Source organism: Arachis duranensis, chromosome 5, assembly GCF_000817695.3.
Source record: "Arachis duranensis cultivar V14167 chromosome 5, aradu.V14167.gnm2.J7QH, whole genome shotgun sequence".
In the NCBI taxonomy this organism is placed as follows: Eukaryota; Viridiplantae; Streptophyta; class Magnoliopsida; order Fabales; family Fabaceae; genus Arachis; species Arachis duranensis.
The window spans coordinates 27,973,070-27,979,935 of NC_029776.3; the positions used below are offsets into that span (position 1 = coordinate 27,973,070).

The 6,866-nt window shown below is 38.0% G+C and overlaps 1 pseudogene; it reads right to left on the reverse strand.

Moving 5' to 3' along the window:
* LOC110281704 (protein argonaute 4A-like) overlaps positions 1-5,906 on the reverse strand; it is a 31,322-nt pseudogene extending 25,416 nt beyond the window's left edge.
* Between the last annotated feature and the right edge of the window lie 960 nt (positions 5,907-6,866).

Below are 6,866 nucleotides of genomic sequence, written 5' to 3' on the forward strand. Positions count from 1 at the left end.
TTTCACTGAGAGGATGGGAGGGAGCCACTGATAATGGTGAAACCCTACATGAGCTTGCCATGGAAAGGAGTAAGAAGGATTGGATGAAGACAGTAGGAAAGCAGAGAGACGGAAGGGAAGGCATATTCATGCGCTTATCTGAAGTTCCTACCAATGAATTACATAAGTATCTCTATCTTTACCTTTGTGTTATTTTCGTTCATCACCATATACATTTGAGTTTGCCTGACTAAGATTTACAAGATGACCATAGCTTGCTTCAATACTAACAATCTCCGTGGGATCGACCCTTACTCACGTAAGGTTTATTACTTGGACGACCCAGTGCACTTGCTGGTTAGTTGTGCGAAGTTGTGTAATGCCATGGTATTGAACTACCAAGTTCTTGGGGTTCATGACCGGGGATTATGAGAGTTGTGAAAAAGTGTTGTTCACAATTTCGCCCAACCACAGAGACAAAGGCGATTTACCAATACACAGCATTCAATAGTTATAAAACAATCTTCCCAAGGCTATGACCGATTGCTAGCATAACAAAGTAACCAGCATCTGGTTTGAATCAAGTTTACCCTAAAATTCCAACAGGTTAACCCATTTCTTTAAAGACTAGTTAGCTTGGACATACTTAAAGGCATTTCCACATTCCCTCTAACAATAGCACATCCAACCACAAGAGAAAAAAACCAGATTTTTTTATTTAAATAAAAACCGAAAACAAAAATAAACACGACATTTATCTAAGCTACATCCCCAACCAATGTTTTAAAATAGCGGCCATGGCGGCGCTATGGCGGAATGGCGTGGCGGAAATTAGCCTCGCTGCCATACATAGGGCACCGCAACGTGCTTATCACGGTGGGGCAAATGGTGCCGCAATTGCGGTGGCGCCATGGTGGGTTGCCATGAAAATGGCAAAAATGGTGGGTTTTTTCGGATTTTTCAAAAAAATTCGAGGGTAATTGGGTAAATATGCAAAACCTTAAATGATACAAGCTAACCCGTTCGGCTGCTCCAAATCAAAAACCACTCTTCTTCTCTGAACGTCCAAAATGACTCTTTCTCTGTTCTCTTTCTCTCTTCTCTCTGCCTCCCATCGCCGCCGATCTTAGCCACCTCCTGTTGCCGTCCGTTGCCGCCACCTGTTGCCGCTCGTCGCCAACCGACACCGCTAGTGGTCACCGCCGTCTGCCGCTCATCACCACAGTTCCCTCTTTTTTCTGGTTAGTAGAAGTAACGACTCTTCTTTTTTTTCATTCAGTTCACTCACTTCATTAGTTCACTGTCTCCTTCTCTTCCCTTATAAACCTCTCTTCCTCCAATTTTTTTTTCTTTCAGCTAGGTTTATCGTTCACCATGTCAACTTCTAGACTAGCTCGTAATGCCCATGCCCCTGCCCCTGTCCCTGCCCCTGCTCCTGCCTCCGCCTCTGCTGGCCATGCTGCTAGAACTGCTGCTCGTCCTGCAGCTGCTGTTCGTGCCACAAGGATTGATCCTGGGTGGAAATATGTTAGTGCTGTAGAAGAGGAAAATACCAATGACACCATTTGTAATTTTTGTGGAAAAATTATGAGAGGAGGAATTACACGGGCAAAGGAGCACTTAATGATTAAGCCTGGGAATATTGTTGGATGTAAAATGGTCCCAAAGGATGTTATTGCTGAATTATGGGAGTTTTACAACCAGAAAAATTTGAGGAAGACAAAGTTCTACGCTAGCAAGCACAGAGGAACATAGTGTTAATGCTAGGGAGCTTGACTTAGATAGTTTGGGTTTTGGATTGTCAGAGGAAGATGCTCAAGGGATTGATGAAATTCCAAATCCAACTCCAATGGCAGCAGCTAGAGGGGGTAAGTTCTATGAGAGGTCCAAATTAATTATTTATGAAAAGACCTGAAACTGCCATTACAAGAAACAAAAAGGAGAAATTGAGGCAACAGAATATCAAGGAAGCATGTAATAAGGAAGCAGTTCGTAGAGTTCATCGATACATAGCCCGGTGGTTCTACCAAGCTGGGATTCCATTGAATCCAGTGAGGTTGAAGAGTTTTCAAGAAATGTTGTGGGCTGTTGGAAGCTTTGGTCCTAATTTATCTGCTCCCACTTATCATGCTCTAAGGGTTCCACTCCTTAATGAGGAGTTAGAATACACCAAAGACTTGTTGAAGGGTCATAAGGAACAATGAAAAAAGTATGGCTGCTCTATTATGTCAGATGTTTGGACGGATAAGAGACAACAGAGCATTATTAATTTTCTTGTAAATTCTCCTGCTGGGACAATGATTTTGAAGTCTATTGATGCCTCTGATTATGTGAAGACGGGTGAAAAAATGTTTGAGCTTCTTGATGGTATTGTTGAGGAAATTGGAGAGCAAAATGTTGTTCAAGTTGTAACTGACAATGGGAGCAACTATGTTCTAGCCGGTAAGTTACTGATGGAGAAAAGACCGAATTTGTTTTGGACCCCATGTGCTGCCATTGTTTGGATTTGATGCTTAAAGACATTGAAAAGTTACCATTAATCCAAAAAACCATAAAAAGTGCCATTTCTTTGGTTAGCTTCACTTATAGCCACTCTAGCAATTTATCCATGTTGAGACAATTCACAAATGGCAAGGAATTGGTGAGGCACGCAGTCACCCAATTTGCCACTTCATTTCTCTCTTTGGAAAGGCTTTATGAGGAGAAAGGAAATCTAAGAAGAATGTTCACTTCGGATGAGTGGGTAAGGAATAAGTTGTCAAGGGAGGCAAAGGGGAGGGAGGCAACAAAGATTGTTATTAGGCCCTCCTTTTGGAATCATGTCAAGTACACCCTTATAGTTTTTATGTTTTATGTCTTCTATTTTATGGCTTGCTTATGACTTTTGAGTTATGATATGAACTTGATGTTATATTTATTTGCTAAATTAATTAGATGTCTTATGACTAAAAAGTTGCTTATATAAATAAATTTTATAGTTTATTATATTTGCAATTTTTCTGCATGTTTTTTTGTACATATATGTGTATTTTAGGTAATCCGCCATTTTTGCCATTTTTTGCAATGCCATCCACTATAACTTTATGGCGGATTTTTGGCTCACCACCATGAGCCGCCATCCGCAATAAAAAACTATGTCCCCAACACAGAAAGCTAGCAGGGTATACCAAAGGATTTAGAAACAACAGCTATCAACTGATTAGGCCATAATTCTCAAGTTTTAAGACCCTTCCATAGAAATGGATCTCAAGCATTTTTAGAAAGTTGACACAAACTTAGTATTAAAAGTATAAGTATTAGGATTCAAAACTAATGCACACAGTGAAAGTATAGTTGCCTCAACACTAATGCACACAGCAACAAGTTTCATATAACCAAAAATTAGGATTCAAAACACGAAAATAGAAAAGAAAAACAGAAAAAAAATCATGAGTACCTGCAGAACAATTATTAGCGGTGATGAACCCTAGCAGAAGAACACTGGCAAATTGGAAGAGATCAAAGATGAATGACAAGCAAAACCTAGATAAGCTCGAAATAGCAACATTATTACTAAAAACCCTATAATAGAAACATCAACATTATTAAAATTAGGATTCAAAATGAAAAAGGAAAAGGAATAGGCAAAATCATAGGATTCAAAACAAGGTCACATTTCTCACTATTTTTGCATAAGTAGCTACTTCTCCTAATTTAGAATACGGACGAGTAAAGCAGAATTCAGCGCGAGAGAACAAAGAACAAGGTGCGAGAAAAATAACATAGCGGAGTAGAACAAACCTCGGCGTGAGCAGAAGAACATGGCGGAGCAGAGCAGAACTCGACTCGAACAGAAGAACACGGTGGAGCAGAGCAAAACTAGGCGCGAGTAGAAGAACACGACGGAGCAGAGCTAGCAGAATAACACGCCACGAGAAGAAGAACACGGCGGAGCAGAAGAACACGGTGGAGTATAGTAGAACTCGGCAGAGCATAGAGAAACGCAGAATGCACGCATCAGTGTTGTGAAATTGGGGAAATTGTGTTAGGGTTGGGGTTAGAAATTTAGGGTTATTCATGATTTTGATTCTGAACGCTGTCTAAGCATTTGTCTGGGAGAGATCGGAGACCAACGCGCCTCCGCAATCAACCATGAAACTCACACGCGCTGCCCAAGCAAGCCTCCATGGAGCTGGTGCATACGGTCGAAAGAACCTTCTAGGACAAACTCGAAGGCTCGATCCCTAACGGCGATGAAGAAATCGCTGAATTTGGTAACAAACGAGGTAAATCGAAGCGAGCCACAACATGAACAAAGCGTATGAGATCAAATTTCGCTCCTCGAACCACAGCAACAACAGCAGCAGCAAAAAGAGAAAACAACAACAACGACAACAGAGAAGAAGATGCTTACCGTGATTTTGATTACGCGCAGGAAGACGAAGACTATCACGATTTAGTAACAGGAGTGAATAAGGTGATGAATATATGCTTTGCTGCTTAAAATATTTAGAGGGAAGAGTAAAATTTTAATAGAAAATATTGAATTATTTTAGGCAACGATTATAATGAGAAGTCTATTTAAAAACTTAAAAGCATCCTTCGTAACTGGTAATATATGAAACCATAAGCGTTGCTTGATTAATTTACTAAAGTAACGCTTTTTACATGTTTTCTAATTGATCAAAGACAATGCTTATGAGATGTTAGTTAATGAAGAGTTACAATAGCCTTATTCTTTTGCAATAAATTTTTAAAAGTTGCTTTTGATCATTATAAACAATATTTTTTGAGTGTTATCTATATTACATGTTGCAATAGCTCAAAAATGTTGTAGTGCTAGTTTCTGAAATATGGCATTCAATGTTAGATAAACAACTCTAACTTTTCAACAATTAGAATAGAAAATAACAAGATAAAACAATACAGAATACTAACCTTATTGTTGAAATTCCAGGGCCCACCCCTTGGAATGAAGCTTTCCTTATTTCCAACTATAAGCTGCAAATACAAGAGACATATGAGAACACCTTCAGAGGCCTAAAAATGAAAATGTGAATAAAAAACTAAACAGATTTAAGAAACTGAGGAGATGAAAACACATACTTTTGGGGGCTGCAGAATACAACCTTCAACCCGAGTAAACTAATGAGCCCTTTGCAAATTTGTCAATGCCTTGGTGTACCGCTGTAATAAGATCAAGGTGCATAGCTGCAATGCAAAGCATGAACATAAGATTAGTGCTTTCCCATGCAAAAATACTTTTAGAATCCATGGATATTATGTTTTATGGCACCTCCATTGGAAAATAAGTTGGGAGCTTTGGCTTCCCAACATTGATGCAGGAAAAATCAGAAGAATAGGGCAATTCAATCCCCTTATAGAGTTTAAAGTAATTGTAAACTGTGATTTCAATTATCTGTGGTTTGCCATTTGAGTCCTTCCCATTTTTCAGTGAAAATTTGCAAGAAACCCAAATTCTCATTGGTATGGAAAACATTCTAATGCTATAAAAATAAAAAAAATCTATGCTTATTACATTAAGATAAACTCAATTGACATGATAAACCTTTAACAAGTTTGAACAAAAGTTAGCCATTCTATTATAACTATCCTAACTTTTTACCTCTCCAACAAACTGTACAAAGAAAATAGATTTAGCAACCATATTGTTTAAACAACTTACTTCTGAGTCCTGCAAAGATTATCACCGAGTTCACTGATTTTGTACTCAATATTATTAGCCTTGATTCTGAGGTTTTTCAGCACTCTTTTTGCTTGAAAGTAAACAAAAACAAAACATTACATTCAATACACACAAACATCAAAACCTTGATATAATTAAAATAAGATAGCAATATTACCTTGGTCCAATCAATAAGATTTGGATGCTTCACATTCTGATTCTCACAAAGGAAGTCCAGTACAGCACCAGGCTTTACAACCATTATAGTTGACACATCTTTAAAAGAAGATAAGAACAAATGGTCAATTCAAAAATACAAGAAAAACAAAATTTTTCATGCATGTACCTTTAGAATCTTACCAATATTCAGAGATAAACCTCTAATATATCAAACGGAGAGAGTAATAAATCTCCAATAGTATAAATCAGAGAAAACAAAATCTATCCATAGAAAATGAAAGATAAAACTAAAAAAGAACCTTGAAATTTTCTAAGGATATCATTGAATACTTACTCTGAGTTAACAAGGACAACATCCAAGAAATTGTACGTTAGCATAAAATAAAGGATATCATACTAAAAGAAGAGTGTCATGCACATGTATAGAAATCAAACTTCAAATGCTGTCGAAAATCACTGATTCCTTGAATATCTAGATAAAAACGAAAATTTTATCTCGAAATTAGTGAGCAAAAATATCTAGACTAATTGTGTTGCCATCAAGTTCACTGAATAATCACAAAAGTAACAAAAGTCAAATCCAAAATTAGAGAAGTAATAAATCAAAGTAGATCAGAGAAGTAATTGAAAAAATTCCACGAAGAACGAAAAGAGAGAGAGACAGAAAGAGAGGAAAATCTCAAAAGTTACCGCGTGGTGACCAAAGGAGACGATGCATCGACGGAGGAGACGATGGAAAAAGAGATTATAGAAATATGTGGTGGCTGTGGTGGCCTGGCAAGGAGACGAATGGATATGGTGGTGGTGTTGGCCATGGCGATGGAAGCGGCGACAGTTGCGAGCTTTAGGGTTAAAGCTAGCCTCTTGCACGTTTCGACCAGATCTTCTCTCTCACACGGCGACAACTACGAGCTTTAGAATTTGCTTGGAGGGGGGTTTGAGAATTTTAATTATGTGCAATAGTGGAAGGATTTTTAATAATTATGCAGGAGAGTTTTATAATTTGCCACAAATAAAATATTTTGTGTAAATTTTTAAAAAT